Source organism: Arvicanthis niloticus, chromosome 21 (assembly GCF_011762505.2).
Source record: "Arvicanthis niloticus isolate mArvNil1 chromosome 21, mArvNil1.pat.X, whole genome shotgun sequence".
Classification (NCBI taxonomy): domain Eukaryota; kingdom Metazoa; phylum Chordata; class Mammalia; order Rodentia; family Muridae; genus Arvicanthis; species Arvicanthis niloticus.
In genome coordinates this window covers 50,177,799-50,198,355 of record NC_047678.1, presented here as the reverse complement: position 1 = coordinate 50,198,355, position 20,557 = coordinate 50,177,799, and the positions used below count along the sequence as shown (strand labels likewise).

The 20,557-nt window shown below is 42.5% G+C and overlaps 1 protein-coding gene across 4 annotated transcripts in view; it reads right to left on the bottom strand.

Moving 5' to 3' along the window:
- Positions 1–20,557, bottom strand: part of Ptprm (protein tyrosine phosphatase receptor type M) — a 799,636-nt gene that overhangs the window by 326,426 nt on the left and 452,653 nt on the right. The window lies entirely within an intron of this gene.

Below are 20,557 nucleotides of genomic sequence, written 5' to 3'. Positions count from 1 at the left end.
GAGAAGCCAACGATGGGATTGAAGGGAAAGTAACTTTGTAAGAATATCAACAGGAGGAAACGGCAGAAGTCGCCTTCTAAATTACAATGGAACCTTACAAAAGTCATTTATTCTAGATCATTCTGTGTCCATATTACATATCATTCTAGGAAACTGTGTCTATAAAACCTATCTAACAGATAGTCCACAGCTTCCATACTGTTGATTTCAGGACTGACCAGAAAGCAGCATGAAGAACTGTCCCGACCCTTTCTAATCTGCCCCAGGTGAGGTAACGTTTTGCTCTTAGCAGGAACATAAAGTAGGTTTACATTCAAGTAGGTGGCGCAGGTCCATTAAATAAAAATACGTCAAGAAAAAATATTAGGAAAGAGCTAGTCTCAAGCCCTACTTCTTATCACTCATTCTAGCAAAGTAAACAAATTACCCTTCAAAACAGGGTGGATGCGAAGTTATCATTCACATGTCACATGCCACTGGAAAGAAAAGTGAGGGGAAAAAGAAGAAAAGCTAAAGCTGACATTTCATTTTTTAACTACTTGGTCATGAATCCGAGATTCCATCGTTAAGTACGTAATTGGTTCTTTTTAAATCTCACCAGATTTGAACTGGTTTACTTACTGTGAAACCTCACCTCGTCTTCTCACTACATCCTTCAGGAGGATGGATTGTAAGTGTCCCCAATGGCAAGGCACAAACCACCCTGCAAATGGCAGCCTAGTGCAGACACACTGTCACGTGAAACACCCTTTCTCCCTCTGCCCCGCAGGTCCTTCGAGGCTCACACCCAAAGATTCCAGCTTGCTAGGCCTGTGACAGCAGGGATATTTCTGCTGAATGACTTGAACCTCATCTGCCTGTTCGCTGTTCAGGATCAGTCAACAGATTTTTCTCCTTGTATTATTCCTAAGCATTTCCTATTATTCTTGATTCTCCATTCTAGACTCCAACCTCCGAGTGGGCAGGCTAAGCTCTTGAATCTTTTTCTAGTCTCTGTGTGTGCTGTCTGAACAAACATTCTGGCAGCAGAAGGGAGTGAGGTCAGCGGGCTCTGTGCGCATGAGCGTTGCCATGGAGTTCATGAAAAGGAGACAGGCAGGGCTTCCAGCAACAGCACTTTCCCCCAAAGGCTGCAAAACTCTGAGCCAGGAAAAGCAGTATCCTCAGCCAGAGCCACAGGAAGTCAAAAAGAACAATTCTCTATTTTTCCTCTGTCAACCAACCACATTATTAAACCCTAAAATACAAAGAAATAGCATGGCTGATTATTGAAATTTGGAACCAACGCATTTATGGCACTGGGATGAAGAACATTTTTCTCTCTTGTTCTTTAACTATTTATTTCCACATACACTGAGTAAAGGCCTTTGGTTTAAAGAGTGGCCTTTTTCTTTTAAGACTTTTAAGCTGAACGATCAAATCTCTGATTAACTCCTTCATCATCCTTTAATCCCTCTAGTTAGACGTTGAAGCTGCGGATGTTGTTTCCTTAAGAGACTGATTTTGTCCCATACAGGTTTGAATTAACAACCTCCCAGCGTATATGTCTAATCTTCTGCAGTAGCAGCAGAAGGCAGGAGGAGGCAGAAAGAGGACACAAGAAAACTTCTTCAATGTTCCTGGTGGTACCTGGGGATCCACATGTGACCGGAAGTCCTTCCTCAACTGCTGGATCCCGCCCCTTAATTCTCCATGGTCCACAAAATAACCAAACGGCAAGCACTGCTTATGTAGTCCAAAAAACATGGGAGAAATCTGCCTCAGGGCATACCCTAACAGACAGACACAGAAGAGTTGTCACCTTAAGAATCGAAGATGGTCTCATATGTAGGAAATCACTTCCTAATAGAGGTGCGGCGAGGCAATCACAGACTTGAATTCAAATGTAACGGGTTAATTTTTCTCCTAACACCTTTAACCAGGAGACAAGAGGCAACCAGATGAAACAAATACGACAGCTGGAACAATTTAACACGGAGGTTGCCCTCAATCTAAGCGTTTTAGAGTTAGGCCCTCAGGTAGCTGACAGGTTAGTATGGAATCCCTCATGCTATGGCCAACAATACAATATTCTTCCTTCAACATCATGGGTCTGGACCAGAGGATCTCAGACATTTGATCAGTGCCAGCTTGCTTTTGTTTCAGTTTTGTTTTGATGCCATGGATTGAATCCCGGGGCATCTCATTCCACATTGAGCTATAGCCTCAGATCCAATTCCAGTTTCTATTAGTTAAACCAGGACAGAGCGGAACTGAGACGATCTCACTTTTAATTCATTCCCCTGATGGCTTGCTGGGCATGGCAGAAAGTGTCACTTGACTTTGCTGTTTCACTTTACTTGAAAAAAGAAGGCACTGATTCATTTTTGTAATGATATTCTTTTTTAAAAAATCACAAAGGTCTTTAGCAAATAATTTAGCGTCTCAGGGCCATTTTATAGATTCATGGATGAGATTAAATGATTTCCTTAGTTTTTCTGCCAAATGGCAATTTTTAAAACTAAAGGTAGCTTGTAGGTGGCTATGAGCTTGCAGAAGCATGCATAAGTCAGAGGGCTAAGGACAGTATTTACTTAAGAAATATTTGCTTAGTAAACAATCTTATTATCTAAGCTTGTCTGGTCCCAGAATCATATGTACCAATGAATGTGCAGAATCTCCCACCTGCACTCAGAAACAGTAAGCCAGGGATGGATGGATGTGTGTGTGTGTGTGTTCGCACACGTGTGCACTCAAGTTGGGGGGGGCGTTGGAGAGCCCACACAAGGATGGTCGTCAGATGGAGTGGCAGTGCTTAATAATGGGAGTAAAGAGTTAGACCCTGTTTTCCCCTTGAGGTAAGGTTGACAATTCCTTTCAGGAGACGTGCACCACTTTGTGAATATCTCAATTTTTTTTTTTTTGTTCTATAGCTAGGAAAAAAATCTTTAAAATAATATTTCAGAGACTTTGGAAAATTCAAATAATTTTTTAGAGGAGATACATATTAAGGCTCACACAAAGAGCTAAGCATGGTGACAAATATCTGTAATTCCAGGGAGTATGTAATTCCAGGAAGGAGTATGTTCACTTCTGGGAAAACTGTGGGCAACTTATTCTCTGATGAGACTCTTAGGCCAGCCTGAGGAACTTAATCCATAGTGAGACCCCATCTCAACAATACACAGCAGGGGTTAGAAATATGGCTCAGCAGTAAGGAACATTTTTGGATCTTCCAGAAGATACAAGTTTGGATCCGAGCACCCATTTAGGCAACTTACAACTGACTGTACCTCCAAATTTCAGGGTGTACCTAACACCCTCTTTTACCTCCATAATATCACACACATATGATAGACTCAAAGACACAGATACATAGAGGAATTTCTTACAAATTATTTAGAAAAATAAAAATGTAAATGAACAAAAAGCCACCCACACAGAGACCCAAGAACATCTGTTCTTGGAGGGTATGTTCCGACACCCGTGGCTTATACACATGCATGGTGCTGCTCCAGATGAGGAAGACCATACATGTCTCAGTGGGTCTAAAACACCATGGCTGTTACGGTTTCTTAAAGTAGATACCTCTCCTCCTACACACACACACACACACACACACACACACACACACAAACACAAACACATTTACATACAATGACCATGAGCTGACTTCCTGAATGACACACAGGGCCACATTTTATGAGGGAGTTTAAAACCCACTGAGATCATTTGTATTCATAAGTGTTCATGGGACAAAACCATGGAGAAGTAACTCACACAGTAGGAGCTACTGGCTATACAAAAATTTTTTTCTAATTAATATTCAAAATACATCATCTGGGTGGTAGCCAATAGACTGGGCTACCAGAGCTGCCTTGGAAAAGCCTAAGTTACCTCTTCCACCCCAGCCTCCGGGGTCCCAGCAGCTGCAGGTATCCGCTGGAGGAGGAAGAGATGAGATTCCTTTCTCACATTCTGCTAAATCATCCTAAAACCAAATAAGTTAGGTTCCTGCCTAAACATGGAACCCCACAAAGCCACTGTGATTCAGGAGACTTTGTGAAAGATGACCCCCATCTCTGTTATGATTCCTGAAAGTACCTTTAATAAGGGAAAAGGCCACTTAGCGAATCATTAGAGACTAGAACAGTGTAAGGAACCAAAGACTGAAGCCAAATTTAACTGCATGATGGTAATAGCAGAGACTAAGCTCCTAGAGGAAGGTGTGTGTGTATCCCTGGGTGAAGCTGACATCCAAGAGATGACTCCTGATAAAAGCATTGGGAGGGAGGGAGGGAGAAAAGAAGGAAGGGAAGGAGGGAGGGGGAGGGAGAAAAAAAGGGAGGGAGGGAGGGAGGGAGGAAGGGAGGGAGAAGGAGAAAAGAAGGGTGGGAGGGAGGGAGGGAGGGAGAAGGAGAAAAGAAGGGAGGGAGGGAGGCAGAGGGAGAAAAGAAGGGAGGGAGGGAGGGGAGAAGGAGAAAAGAAGGGAGGGAGGGAGGGAGGAAGGAAAGAAGGAAGGAAGGAAGGAAGGAAGGAAGGAAGGAAGGAAGGAAGGGCCTTCACTCACAGCTCAAGGGTACAGTCTCACAGTAAGCAAGTCACAGCCTTGGGAGCAAGAGGTGGCTGGTCATATTGCACCAACAGTTGGGAAACAGAGAACATTAGATGTTCTCTCTCAGCTTTCCCCTCCCTATTCATTCCATTCTGAACTGAGCCCATAGAATAAAGCTGCTCATATTCAGAGTGGGTTTTTGTTTGTTTGTTTGTTTGTTTTTTGTTTTTTTCAATCCCGGTCCGTCATCCCGATCTAGAAAATCTCTCCTGGACATGCCCCAGAGGATTTGTTTCTGTGGCAATTCTTAATCTCAGGGAGTTAACACCAGAGATTAGCCATCACACCTGGCTAGTATAAATCTTACTAGAAGTGAATGCACTGGGGTTTTAATGCATTGTCTCTAGGGTCTGTATGGCCCATGGCAGTATCTGGAGCCCTGGAGAGCTGGGGCTTCCTCTGAAGTCCTCTGATCTTACTTAGATGTATCCTTCGAGGTGAGATTAAGATACCCCATTCTCCATGTGCTGTGAGATAAAGCTGTACCCACTTCAACGCCCTCTCACTGGGATGCACTGTGCTTACCACGGGCCCTAAGGCAATGGGTCAGCCGACCTCAAACGGAAATATCAAAAACCTTAGCCAAATCTTTTTATTCTTTTGAAATTGAGTGCTTCTGGTAATCTGTTATTGTAACAGAAACAGGAATAACACAAGACAGTGTCTTGATCCAGAATCTGTAAGCTGGTAGGTATTCAAGCGTAATTTAGGGAGAGGTCTTCGTTTTGCTAATTAGAATGATCCACCTGTAACATAGCAATCATGTCAAACTCAACCACAGGTCTGTGATGGGGTTACTTATGTAAATATTTTGCAAAAGTAATCTACATATTAAAATAAAGCAGCAGCATTTCTACATCAGAAGGCTAGGGCCAGAAAACAGAAACTCCCCAGAGAGAGGACTTTTTGTGAGGTGAACCTGCTTACTCTCAGGGTATTAAAAGATGGGAAAGCATGATGGCTTCGCAGGCATAAGCTGAGATGAGGTTGGATGAGCGACCCAGCTCATTTGTAATGAGGCAAGCCTGATCCCCACAGGCTGGGCTGTGTGACTCACAGCTTTGCTGGCCTGCCTTCTGTGTGGTTCCATGGAGGTGTTCACTAGTCATGCCCAAAGGACCATCCTTTCACAAGCTCTGAAGTAAATTTAGCACTTGGCTATATAAGCAGCCAACACCCCTTTGGAAAACACAATATAACATATGCTCCTCATTTACATAACCAGACAGCTGGAGTCTACAGAAATGCAAATTCTAGATGCAGAGGGAAGAAATGCTTTTCCCTGAAATGCAAAGGAGGGGAAGAAGGATTTGAGGGAAAGGTGACCAACAAATCCAACCCCAATGCACATAAAACACAAATTCAAATTTCCTGCAAAGGTACGGATGGTGCGTGCACGTATGAGCTCTATGTGCTTAGCTTCTGGGGCCTCTGCCTGGAGCCACATGGCTCCTGGAAACTCTCCAGTACAGTCTCTCCACACACCAGAGTGCATTCCATTGAACTGTGTTCTGGAATGCTGTCTCTTACTCTTGCTTTTAGCTTTCCTTCATTTTGCCTTGTTTTTTTTTTTTTTTGTTTGTTTTGTTTTGTTTTGTTTTGTTTTGTTTTTCTTATGGTGGCAGTTGGTTGTTTGATGGACTGAATTACAGGAGCTTCAAGCAATATTAACTCGGTCCAACTTTATCTTTGCAACTCAGTTCAGAGTCTAAGCACCCCGTCCCCCATAGGCAGACAAACAGCCAGTCAAAATATGCTAACTTGTGCCAAATGCTACTGATATGAATTGCCTGAGCAATTTTTCTACCTAATTTTCTATAAGACAGACATCCCTCACAAGGTATACACATGGATATTTATCCAAACACACCTAATTTGCACAAAAAGCAAAAGGAAAATCCAGCAATTGCAAAATTACTGTTTCTATGAGTCTCTTTCATTATTTTAAAACAAACGGTTTATCTAACATGCAACCTCTTGATCCCCCACTCTAACTGAGTGGCTGCCTTGAATTTAAAGCCCAAGTTGCTTTCAGCCCTCAAAATAGTCCCTTAATTCATTCTCCAATCATAGAAAGTGATTTAGATTCTAGAATGTTCTGGGCACAACTGAGATGCCCTCTCTGTCCTGTTCTCTGGGGCCATATTAGGCTCATGGAGGTTAATAGGTCAGTCTGCAAAGAAAGAATTTCTATTTCTTTGGAGAGATGTGTGTCCTCTGTACAGCCAACACTGGCCCAGCAGAAGAGTTTAAATAAGTGCCTCTCAAGGCCAGAAGATGTACTCAGCTCCCATTTGCAGAACTATTATTGTATTCCCTGAGCTTCAGACAGGAAATGAGTGACAGAACTCGGAGCTCCTATAAGGCAAGAAAAGAAAACTGAATGTTTCTCATCTTTCTTCCCCAGATTTCTTTAAATAGAATGGCCACAGGCAAAGGGCCAAGAGGTAGGCACAAAGAGAGCATAATTAAGGCACAGCACTTGTATGTGGGAGGCCCTGGAATGTGTCTGCAAAGAAGCTGTTGAACAAATACTGCAATTATATGGATGTAAAGAAACACACCGTCTCTTAGAAGCTTTAATGCACGCGTGTGATGTAATTAACTCCCTGAACTTAGTTTGGGGATTTGAGCTTCTATGGCTGCATTTCACAGAATTAAAAACTGTTGCTTTGACTAATAACCACCGAAGGGGTACAGCAGGCTGGGCTGGGAGGTGCTGCACACTCATGCAGCAGGTGTTTGAATGTACCTTCTGCAGAGCAGGAAGGCAGGAAGCCACAGCCTCCCCTTTCTTTTTCTCACACAATACACTGACCTTGTCCTCTCTACTGGAAGTGCAAGGCCTGTGTTTATTAGCCATGATAAAATAAAAAATACTATGCTTCTGTCAGTGCTAATTGTCATCTTGACAGAAGGTACATTCACTTGGGAAATAGGACTCTAAGAAGATATTTTGACTGTGTTAACTGAGGTAGGAAGCCCTAGACCACTGTGGGTAGCACCATTCCTTAGGCAAAGAGTTCTGGACTGTAAGAGTAGAGAAATCCTTACCTCTCAACAAGGAAGCTTCTGTTTGCAACAGACAGAAAACTACAACCAATCGAAATGCAGAGGCATAGAGCCCAGTCCTAACTGATACATCTGCAATACAACTTTTGAACTTAGGGCTCAGGGATCACATGGAGGAGAGAGTGCATGTATTTTAAGAGTCAGAGGAACAGAGAGTTTGCTGTGAGATACTGTCTCCTCGAACTATCAGAAGCAACATCCATAAAGTCTTACAAAGACCGCCTGAGCATTATCTTAATGAGGACAACACAAACCAACATGTTAACAGGGATGAGGAGGAGGTGGCTCACAAGGACTCAAACAGACACAGAACAGGCAACTACAAAGTGCTCAGAGTGGAAGAAAGAGTCTTCCCCAGGAAAAAAAACATGGCAATTGATTATTTAATGCCAAATGGTCAGCCCTGAAAGCATATACATAAAAGTGTCAATGCAGGCCAAGAGGCAGAGAAAGGTGAGGAGCCTCTGCCCTAAGGATCACTTTGAGTGCCCTTTATTCTGTCTGTGATCCTAGTCCATGCGATGGTGCTAGCCACAGCCAGCTAAGCCCCTAGAAACACCCTAACTGATACACCCAGAGTGCTCCACTCAGCTGGGTGAGTCAGAGTCCCATCAAGTTGATAATGAAGACTAACCATAACATTAACCACAATTTGCACCCCACTCTAGGTATCCACTAAGGAGCTACTATGTCTTTATATCTGCAGAGTGCTGGGCTCTGTGCACTTACGTCCTTACTGGTAATGGCTGGGTTCCATCGAGCTAGCATCTGCTCAGGACAGATCATATCTGGAATGAATTTCTTGCTGTATTCCCTGAGTGAATCTCCCTGACAGCAGGCTACCTAGCCTCTTTTGGATGTTAGCTCTATAGTGTTTTCTGAGTTTTCAGAAGCCAAAATCAGGTAAGGAAAAAAAAAAAAAAAAACCAAATGTCATGCAGATACACTGAGATGTCTTTACTTGGCATTCAGATACCTAAATGTCTAATTGCCACTATTTTCAGGTATCTGATTTTTTTTTCTCCCTGCTTTTGGTAAGAGATTCACAAATCTAAATATGTCAGGCATGTGAATAGATGAACTACCTGCAGTTTTGTATGATCTCATCTGAGATGGTCCCGCACAGTCAAAATAATCAGAAGCAGCTTTTAACAGTAACTCTTTTAAATTCTGAAACTTAATGACATTAACTGAGGCAGAACAGTTTAAGGAAATATCAATTATAACACACAGCAGGTGCTGACAGTCCAGAAACCATTCATCTGTCTTAGAGGGTTATTTGTTCAAGTTGGAAACTGTGTGCATTTGTGTGTGTGTGTGTGTGTGTGTGTGTGCTCACATGTGCACGTGTGTGTGCTTGAATCCATGCATGTGTGTGTGCTCACATGTGCAGGTGTGTGCTGGCATGCACAAATGTGTATGTGTGCTTTTATGCACACACGTGTGTGTGTTTTTTGTGTGTATGTGTGCTTGCATGCGTGCATGCGAGTGTCTCTGTGTCTGTGTTTTATGCATGTGCACAGGTCCATGTCCTCTGAGTGCACATGTGTGAGGGTGCATGTGAGGAGGTGCATACACAGGTGTAGAAGGAAGAGGACAGCTTCGCATGCAATCTTCCCATCCAGTCCACTGATCTTCTATCTTGGAACTCAACAAACAGGCCAGGCTGGCCATGCTGGCAGGCCAGGGAGCTCTAGCTGTCTGTCTACCTTTGCTTCCCCAGCACTAAGTAGACAAACTCAAACCATTGTGCCCAGCTCTCTTTTGGCTGTGTGTATCCTGGAAACTAAACTCAAGTGTTTGTTGACTGTGCTATCTATCCAACTCCCTGGAAGGCCAATCTTACAGCTTGCCTATATCGCAGGCTTTGCAAATGCCTGGCATTGGTATCTTGTTTTACACAGCCTTATCAGGCTCCTGTTAAGCCAATAACCCATGGAGCCACATCTTGACCTTCAGCATGAACTCTAGGAAGGAGCATGGAACATGAGCCTAAGAGCCATGTGTTCTTATAATCATCTCATGAGTTTCCTTCATGGGTACTGAAATAGTTACTGAAGAAAGCCATAGACACCACAAGACATAGCATGTACCTCTCCAGACATACCAATTTTCACTCTTCAGAATAAAATGCCCTTAGTCAAAGCCTTAGCCCATACTCAACTGAAGAGAGGTGGTCACCATCCACTGTAGGTTCTGGCAGCCTAGGAACTGAACCTACAAAATTGACCACTGTTCCAATATGGAATGTGTAAAGGGGCAATTGCCCCTTCTAGCAGAAAATACAGTAGTGAAAACAGCCAGCCCAGTAGAGACTCAAAACCTGTTCCTGTTCTGTTGCTAACATAGTCCAGGACATGGAGAGATGCCTGCAGTGCCAGCCAGTTAGTCCATTCACCTGCTCAGCACCACTCTCTGTTTCCAGGCATCAGCTGCTCACCCTCATGCCCCCTGCCATCATCTGTTTCCCTATAGCATCATTCTCATTGAACATTCTGGAACTAGTGGCCATTTTCCTGGGTGCCCACAGTATTGTAGCAATACAGCCCGCAGCCATTGTTCATGGTGTGCCTTGAAAGTCATTTGCTGTGTTCCAGTTAAGGCATTCGTTCAAGTGTCTGCCAGTGCAGGAGAAGCAGGTGACTGAGTCTTTGGAAAGGAATGAAGAAATATAAGCAATTGGAAAAGCTGCTTGGCTGGGGGCTGGGTCTTGCATGGAACACTTAGCCCACACTGCTGCCCAGAACCAACTGCCCCTTCCCTCTCCATAGGCCTTTGTTTGCACACAGTTTGCAAGGAGACAACAAGCTGTGACCAAGCACAGATCCACATTTATCAAATTTTATCTAAAAATCTACATCTCAAGATGCCATTATGTCTACAGTATGAAAGTGGATCAAAGGTTCTTCTTGCACCTTGATTATGGAAGGCAATTATTTCTTTGTTACACTAAAACACTATACCACACCAATGGTCTGTACATAAAGATGAGAAGCCCAGTTCTTCCAGAAAAGGAGTATATTCTCTCTTTTCCAAATATGTCTGGAGAAAGGTAAATATATTACCTTTTATGGACATATAGTAAGACACGTATCAGAAGTTATAAACTATCATGTGAAAACTGATTTTAATGACATACCTATGCCCTTTTAATGAACATATGTATTAATAGTCTGCTTCATTGGGGAATGTTGTCTAGATACAGCATGCATTTTTAACTCTCTATAAGTTTAGGCTCCCAGTATACATTATTTGACGTGTCATTTTGACTAAACCAGTGAGCATCTAGATATTGACTGGAACCTCATTGCTAGTATTTATGGAAGCCACACATACCTGAATTAGTGATGAAGCCACAGGCTCAGCTTTTCTTCCTAAGGAGGAGGGTCCTGCCCAACCACAGGAAGGTTGGAGCAGAATGCAGGCAGAGCCTGTCATTGCTTTGGGAACTGACCTTGAGCTGACCTTGAATTGGACTATATTTCTGGCCTTTGGGCTTGAAGGACACTGTCAGCTATTTGTGTGGCTCCTGCCTTCTGGCCTGTGGGCAGAAGTGTTGCTGCTCACTCTCCTTGGTTCCTAGCTAGACTATGGGGGCTTAGTCCCATTTTCCTGTAACAAATCTCTAACAGACACCACTACATGTACACACCACTGCTTCTGTTTTCTAACATAACGACAGAAGAGTTTTCCCTTGGAACCTTCTCTATTCTTTCTTGCCTACAGAAAGAGTCGATGAGAATTAATCTATGGCATTGATTCACTGTCTTCTAAGCTGGTTAACACTTACAACATATATTCCACACTACTCCTGTTCTGAGAATCCCACCAAGACCCCACTCAGCTGAGAGAAGGTTTTCCTGTCTTTCTGGAAACCCTGCTGAAGATGTGCTTTCTCTTGGGAATCTCCTGTCCCATTCTACCCAGCCTCCACTGACACCTGGGAGTCCTCCATCCTGCTCTGATAATTGTCTACACCGTGAAGTTGCATGTATCCTAAGTGCTTGCTCCTATGCTTTGACTGCACAGGTTCTCCAGTAGATTGCAAATTCATGGGCGGCCATACTCCCTGTGCTCATGGAATGTGCTATTCTTCCCATCAGTGTCTAGTGATGAGGCCGCAGATGTTCACACCTGCCTGTCACTGTGACATTGGATTTCTGATTCTTATTTAACCACAGAATAAGAAGAAAGATTTCACAACTTTCAAAAAGCACTGGGGTGAAAAATCAGAACTTCAGCTCATTATCCCAGAAGCGCCCGCTGGCAAGCCTACTCCAGTGGAAGATCTAGTGGCTCCTTGGATGAGGCATTCCCAAAACTCAAGAGGCTAAGGCAGGGCATGTTAGCTTAAAACTAGCCACGTCTAAATCACCAATTGTCTTGAGAGAACAAACATAGCAAGCAAGAAAATGTCCCCTTGCTTAATAAAGTAAATGACTTAGGCCAGTAGGTCAAAGACCAAACTGTAGGGCTGGAGAGATGGTTGAGCAGTAAACAGGACTTGCTGCTCTTCCAGAGGACCCAGGTTTGGTTCCCAGCACCCATACAGAAGCTGTAACTTCTATATACAGAACTGTCTGTAACTCTAGTTCCAGGAGATCTGATGTCCTCTTCTGGCCTCTGCAACACAAGGCATGCATACGAACAGGGAGGCCATATATACATGCAAGCAAAAATATGTATACAGATAAAAATAAAAATAAATAAATCTTTGAAAACAAACTATACCTTTATTTCATGAAATCATATGCAGAATGCCCAAAGAGCATCCAGTACAGCTGTCCCATGAAGGAGCTGAGTCACAAGAATGCAGTCCCTTCTTTACCTACCAGGGCAAAGAACTGAGGAAAACCCACAGCAAATTTAAGACGTTAGGGATCCTTCCTCCTGCATCTGGGGTGTATCTGAGCTAGAACACTTATATGTCTGTAGAGTGGATTCCATTGCTAGGACTGAAGAATAAATAGTTTTTTTTTTAATTAAACATCTTTCCAATATTAGATCTCTTTTTCAACATGGTGTTTTTAAACCTTTTACTGTCTACAATATTTTGTTAGAAAAATACTCAAGAATGGGGTTGTTGATCTCCACAGACTCTGAGCCCCCACAAAGTTACTGATCTATCTCACAATAGGTTCCATCTCTATGCAATACCCAGAGGCCATGAGCTTCCTACATATATAGCACACAAGCTATAAACCTTACAACATTAACGGCTCATCTTCTGCTCGGAACCAAGAACTACGTAAACCATGAGCGGAACCATTTGCATGGAACAATTACAAAAGAGAACGTGCTGGGTCAGTTGCTAACTTTATAAAACTTTAAAAGTAAACTACGATAAAGATGTTCTACTATGGAAGTCTCTAGATTAGGTGAGTTCTGAAACGTATAAATCTGCTTAATAACAGCTTGTTCTTATCTTTTGGAAAATTTGCTTGCTGCATGGAGGGAGACTAATCAAATTAGATGCTAGGTTTCTCTGGAGTAGGCCGGCCTGGCAAACAGATACATCTGTTTTGCTTTAATGATGATCTGATGATTGCCTTAGATCTGCTTTGCTTCCTTCCAGTCTCTTCCTTCCTCCCTCCCTCATTTCCTTCCCAGTCTTGAGCCATTCTCCAGCCACAAAGAACAGTAATTTCATTTCTATTACCATAAAAGCCACCATAACGGTGGTGGAAAGTGCTGTGCACCCCCTGCTTTGCACCATCCCACACTTGTTAGCCTTCTTGCCAGCAGACACCGTGCTTAAATTTAACCATGAGTGGAGAGGTAGCTTTTAAAAGCAGATTGTGTTTTCCCTTTTAACTTCTGCAACACTTAAACAAATGCCCCTCCCGGAGGTCAAGGCAGAGACAAAAAACATCTTAGGAGCCTTGCCTATGGTTTCTTCATGCTCAGAACACATTCATATGGACTGGAACGATCTGAATTCAGCGACTCCATTAAATCACACTCAACTACACTGGGTCGGTGAGCGTCAAGCAAACACCTCCATCAGTTACAAGACCACACCAATGCCTGCTGCCTGCAAAATGCTGACACCAGCTTCCTGCAGCTCAACTGTCCTCCATTTCCTGGGCCATTCAGTCACACTTATGCACAGGGTGCAGGACTGCCCCAAGCAAGAATGTGTTCTTAGGGAGGAGAGGAACCTTTAAAAGGCAGTAGGAAGGACGAAGCCACCTTGGTGTAAGTGATGGGGACAGCTATGCTCATCCTGTGCTCATCATACAAGAGGCGATGAGGAGGAGGTTTGCCCCATGAATGGTGATTATTTAGCATCTTTATGGACAGAAGTTTTCATTTATCTAAAGAACCCAGTTCAGGTTTTATTCATTTTTAACTGACTTACTTATTTTATATGCATTGATATTTGGCTGCGCGTATGTATGTGTGAGGTTCTCTGCCATGGAGGACAGGGTATGGAACACTGCCCACTCCTTCATTTGGATCGTCTCTGTTTGCAGCTGCTCCCTGATGCTAAGATACCACAGCCCCAGCTACCACTTCTGGGCTTTAACAAGCCAGATACCTTCAACTGATGGCTTTGGCTGAGGACACAGGCTGATTGCTTCTGAGGATACAGACACAAGCCTCCTTTCTGGCACCAAGAGGAGGCTGGATGCACTGTCTGAGTGACTGCTGGCAATCATAGATTTGAATAAGGCCTATTGTGCTGCTCAAAGTGTAGACTGGGACCACGGGCTAGAAAATATTCCTAGGTGACCAGGTACATAAAAGTATGGGATCTGCTTTTCTCTTTCCTGAGAAAATGAAATACATTTCAAAACCCTCCAGAAGGCTTTGATTCTGGCGTGTGTTAGGCAGAGCTAAGCGGCTTTAAACCGGGCTCTACAGTGCTGAGGACTTCAGCTGTAGGGGATCTGTTATTCACATTCATTTTGAATTCTGTTAAGCTCTCCAGACTTCTTTTAAAAAAATGTTTTTAGTCTATCTATCTGAGCACTGGGCCTTTGACAGCTCTCCTTTTATCTCCTAACTTCAAAGTCTAATTTTGAAATGAAGGTTTACTTTGCTACAGGATTCTGAAAGTTTGATACTGTCAGGGACAATGGGTTGAAGTTTCTAGAAACACATTTCAGACTCTGGAAGAACTTGCATTTGTAAGGCACATCTTCCCTCCCCTGCCTCTGCTTCTTGGCAGGAGGCTAGGATTCTTGAAAGAAGACATCGTATACACCTGGCTCACAAGATCCTGGGTCCTCCTACCCAGGGACAGATCATTGAGTCAATTCTTTGATTATTAATATCCATGGCAAGTCTTTGAAAGACTTTACATATTTGTGTCAATCTGAGATGCATAGTTCCTTTGTGGCAACAGAAAAAACCCAATTTGTTGGTGGACGCATTAGGAATGGAATCCTGAGTTTGGGGTAACAGTTGAAGGTCACCTAACTTCTGGGAACTGTTGGTTCCTGATTTGGAAAGGGATGGTACTGTTATCTACCCCAACATCATCTGGTCAGCTTCCAGAGTGAAATATTGTTTATCTAAAGGTGCTGGAGGGAATTCTGGGTATGGAAAATGTTTCTGTGTCTTCAAAAATAGTGCTTGAATCTGCATTAGAATTTACATGAAAAAATATTCTCCTGGTACCCACAGAGCTCTTATGACATTTGATATCCTAAGCATAATACTACAATCAAACCTTTTAATAATGGAAGCTGAGGTCTACCAGTATGTTACAAGGGTCAGTTACATAAACTATTGATGGAGTGCAGATCAAGAGCAGCAGGTTCATGGTACTGTAGAGCACTGTTTTTAGTAAAGCAAACCACATATGCCAGCATGTCAAGAGTTGCAAGGTATACTGACTGAGTGCAGGAAGGGGTGACAGGAGGGAGTTCAACTACAGAGACCAGCAAACTGACCACCCTGCTAAGGCTGTGAAGCCTTTGAGCTCGCAGTCAAGCTGAGTCCCACTTCACAATTTAAAATAAATGGTCCTCAAAGGACATAGCAGCAAGCAAACAAATGGAAACGTCAGAGAGGGTTATAACCTTCCAGCCACCTCCTAGGACAGACGCTGTGAATGGCCCTGGCAGATAAAATACCCCATCTTGTTGAATGTCCCTCTCTGGTGGGAGCTCTAAGTTCTGTACAACTAATAAGCCCACTTGGTTTCTTTGGATTTTATCTGGTTCTGGCTTGACATAAGAGATTCTTTTTGTTCAGCCGTGCTCCCAAATCAGTTCTGAATCAGGGCTGTAGGCTTTCTTTCACAATGTGGCAAAAGGCCAAGTGTGTAGAGCAGCGGTTCTCAATCTGTGGGTCCTGTAGCCGCTTTGGCAAACCTCTGTCTCCAGAACCATTTATGCTATGATTTGTAACAGTAGCAAAATCACAGTCATGATCTTATGTTATGGTTGGGGGGTCACCATAACATGAAGAACTGTATTAGAGGGTTGCACCACTAGGAAGGTTGAGACCACTGATATAGAGAGTCACAAGACAAGAGGTTGCTGCAGAAGGACCCACTACATACCAGTGCAAACAGACTGCTGTGTAACTCGGCAAGTCACTTCAGTTATCTAGACTGTAACTTCGGGGTTATCAGAACATAAGCTATAAAGTCCCCCACTTTAGCTGGGTGTGATGGTGCATGCCTGTAACCCTAGCACTCAGGATACAAAGTCATAGGGGTTATGAGTTGAATGCCTATCCAGGTTATGTAGCAAAAAAAAAAAAAAAAAAAAAAAAAAAAAAAAAAAAAAAAAAAAAAAAAAAAATCTATGCTCAATAAACATAGACACACCCCATTTTTCTTTGAATTGTATTCTGACGAAACTGTGAGGTCCAAGATGTTAGCCACCATGGATTCCATGCCTGCATCAGAGATAACAGTTTTCAGTCCTGACAATACAGCGAGGGTAACAGTTTCATGTTCCTGTATGTTCCCTTTGCCAGAAAACACCCAAGGAACATCCCTGAGAAGTCCACATAGATAGAATGTATCAAGCATATCTGTGATGTGCCAGCCCAGATAGCTCTAGAAGAGGGCAGACCTGCTTGCCATCTGCTCAGTTTACATGTAACGTTTGACTGCCCTGAATACCCTCTGCTTTCCTTCCCTATACCCTAATTCCTGGTTACCATATCAATTTGAATTTGTCCGCTTCCATCACTGAGAGTCAGAACCAGGAATCCTGGATTTTTCTCTCTCTTTCTTTCTTTCTTTCTTTCTTTCTTTCTTTCTTTCTTTCTTTCTTTCTCTTTCTTTCTTCCTTCCTTCCTTCCTTCCTTCCTTTCTTTCTCTCTCTCTTTCTTTCTCTCTTTCTTTCTTTCTTTCTTTTTTTCATTTTTTTGGGATATTTTATTTACATTTCAGATGCCATCCCCTTTCTCCATTTCCCCTCCCTAGAAAACCCCTATCCCATCCCCCCTTCTCCTTTTTGCTTTTATACATTTTTTAAAATGTTAATCAAAGGCTTTATAAGTTTAGTAATGCTCAATAACAAGATTCCCATACAATCAGAAGTATAACCCAATACCCAACCTAGATATATCAACTATCTTTGACTGGCAGCGACACTCGAACATCCACCTCCATGCCTCCCCCCCCTCCCTTGTCACCTAGCTCCTCCTCTCCTTCTCTCCTCCTCCTCCTCCTCTCCTTACTGCTCCTCTTCCTCTCCTTACTCCTCCCACCTTAGCTCCTCCTATATATCACCCTTCCTGTTAAAATAAAACTTTTCTCTTAAAATACAATTAGAGCATAACTATACCAATTTGTGTCAGTAAGGTACAAGATAGACCAAATACCCAGTCCATCATTTTGTTGACTAACCAGAACCTCTGTCATCTTTCCTACTAAAAGACTTAGTTCTGAACCTGGCTTTTTTCTTGGCTTTAGAATGAACGTCAGCTGAAAACCATCCTCTCAAATCTTTTCTCTCAAAGTAAATAGCCGGGATTGGCTATGAGACTGTAAGTTTTCAACCCCGTCAGAAATCCAGAATGACTGAGTTAACTGAAACTATGGGAAGCACAAAGCATAGCTTCTAAAACTTAGCCAATTTATAGAGACTGCTGAACACCTGGACAGTCCCTATACTACAGAATGTTGGAGCATCTGATCTTCAGCCTTCTGGAATTTTTCAAATGAGTCTCCTTCCCTTAGTCATGAGCATCTCAGTTTCCAGTGCCTCCACAGCTTGGTTGATCATATCCTTTGAGTGCCAAATACTGTTGCCTTGTCTGAACAGACCACAATCTCTTTATCCACTCACCTACTGAGAGTCTTTCTTGCTGCTTCTAACTTTGGCCAGTTACAAATAAACCAGCTAGAAATATCCATATGCAGGTTTTTACATGGACATGCTTTTTCGGGTCCTGTAGGTAAATACCACACAGAATACGTGTGGGGATGTATGAAAAGAGCAGCCCACCCCGATAATGGCTATACCTTTTTATCTTCCTGCTGGCAACAAATGAGTGTTCTTATCCGAGGCTGCAGCACACATGGTGTAGTTCATGTTGTGTGTTCTGCATTCTGGAATATGTGGTACATCAATATGAGCTAAGACCCACGTCAAGGCTTCTCAGCCAGCAACAGCAGCATCAGCCTGCAGTTTATGAATGTCCTGAGCCTATCCAGAAAGGGAAGCCATTCTTATCCAGTCTCACGGGTTAATACTGGAAAGTTATAGTTATTGTTACTATTCGCCTTCAAAGGATCGACATGACTGAAAGAAAAAGTTTTACTCTACACTCAGGAAACTCATCTTCAGTTCCCTCTGCTAAATAGGAACAAATCTGACCCAGGATGCTCCAGGGGGAACTCATCACCATGAAGAAGACCAGCCCTGTTTGTGGTGGGAAGCTTGGGTCCTGAAATAAACCAAACTCTATTAGTACCTACCTTACTCGTTAGAACATTTGAACTGTGTTATTATTAATTGCAGCTCACACGCCCATATTCTTTGTGGAATTCCTGTCTAATCAGTTATGCTTCCTGTCCAACACCTTATCTTCCCCAACAGTGTTCATTGAAATAGTGATAAACTAAACTTTAGCTCCCCTGTTGCTGTCAAGTCTTTTGTCACAGAGAGGAGGTTGGCGCTTGGGACCCAGTATACTCCCACTGTGACCAAAGGGAGAAGAGACCATCCCCCTTGAATGCAGAAAAGCAACCTCCCCAAGAAGTTCCCTTGACCTCATAGTTCTGGCAACAATTACATTAAATGTTAATTAATTATTACATACTTAATATATTTAATTAAGTATTATATGATTGAACATGGTAAGTATGATACTTAACTAAAAATGTCTAATGAAAAATTGAGAAAAAAAAAAAACCTTCTAGGAGTAAAAACCTATTACAAATTTAAAAATTTGGTGATTCTATTAGCAAGCATAATTGGCTCTCTGGTTATATAGACAAAAATGAGTTAATATTTACTAGAGTGGTTTAGATTTCAGTTAATGTTAACTGACACATCAACTATTTAGGCAACCCTAAATTATATAATTGGTACATTTAAGTACATGATGCAAGAAACTATAACAATACACAAATGAAGTAGAAGGCAAATGGCCAGGCGAGGAGATGCACTATTCCGAAAACGTCTCTCCCATTCTAAGACTGGAACCTTTGCTAGTCTCCACTGGCAGAGTTAATAACACACCTTGAGGTCACTTAAAACTGAAGACTCCCATCCTACTGTGGACTCTGCCTGCTTGTTTAATCTGCCTTTTAGAAAACAGTGTAACAATCAACCTTATTTGCCTTGGATGTCTCACACGATCAACTTTTACAAACTAAACTAATACATAGCTGTAAACTTAAATTATGTGTTCTTCCATAACCCCTGACCCAGACAATGCATGTGCACAATTTGCTGAAAGCAGCAAAAAAACAGAAGTTGAAAGCAATTTCCTAAAAACTACCATAAAGGTTAAAAGCAGTCAATTGTGAATATTGGTTGATAAACAATGATGTTTGTTGTCTGGGTCACTTGGGATCAGTTGGTACTGGTGACTGATTTAATCCCTTGTAAAACTCTGTTAAGGATTTCTGTAAAGTATCCCATTCCTTCCTCATGTGATGCTTTCTATGCTGTTCAGTAAAGACAGAGTGAGGTCCTTTGTTAGAAACAGACACAAAGACACATGAAGACAAAACCAGATAGATACACACAGGGACTGATGCAGACATAGGTATAGACAAATTTATGGGACAGCTCTCAGACAGGCACAGATTCATGGGATAGCCCTCAGATAGGCACAGATTCATGGGATAACCCTCAGATAGGCACAGATTCATGGGACAGCACCCAGAGAGGCACAGATTCACAGGACAGCCATCATATAGGCAAGATTCACAGGACAGCCCTCAGATAGGCTCAGATTCAGACTCACACCAAAGAGAAAGGATTGGAGACACAGAGAGTGTGAAGTAGGGAATTTAGATTTGGATTTGCTCTTGGGTAAACAACTAAGGGCCTGATTTTTCATTCCTTAATTCACATGCATTAGTGGTAACTCAGGGTTCATTGCTAATCTATACAATCCGCACAGCTTGGTGAAACAGTATGTTTTAAAAAAGCACAAGTGACTAATCACTGTAAAATATGAAAAGTAAAGGGTTACAACCCATAGATGAACAAAGTGAAATGCAAATTAATTTTTTTTCAACACAGGGTTGCTCTGTGTAGTCCCGGCTGCCTTGGAACTCATTCTGTTGACCAAATTGGCCTCAAACTCAGAGATCTACCTGCCTCTTTGTCCCAATTTTTTAAAACCAATGAATCCAATGAATGGATTAAAAAATGCTTTGAAGTGCATAAAGAATCAATGCTCAGGCAGAGAGGTGCCTCAGTGGGCAAAGGCACTTACAACAGAAACCTGGCCATGCATTTG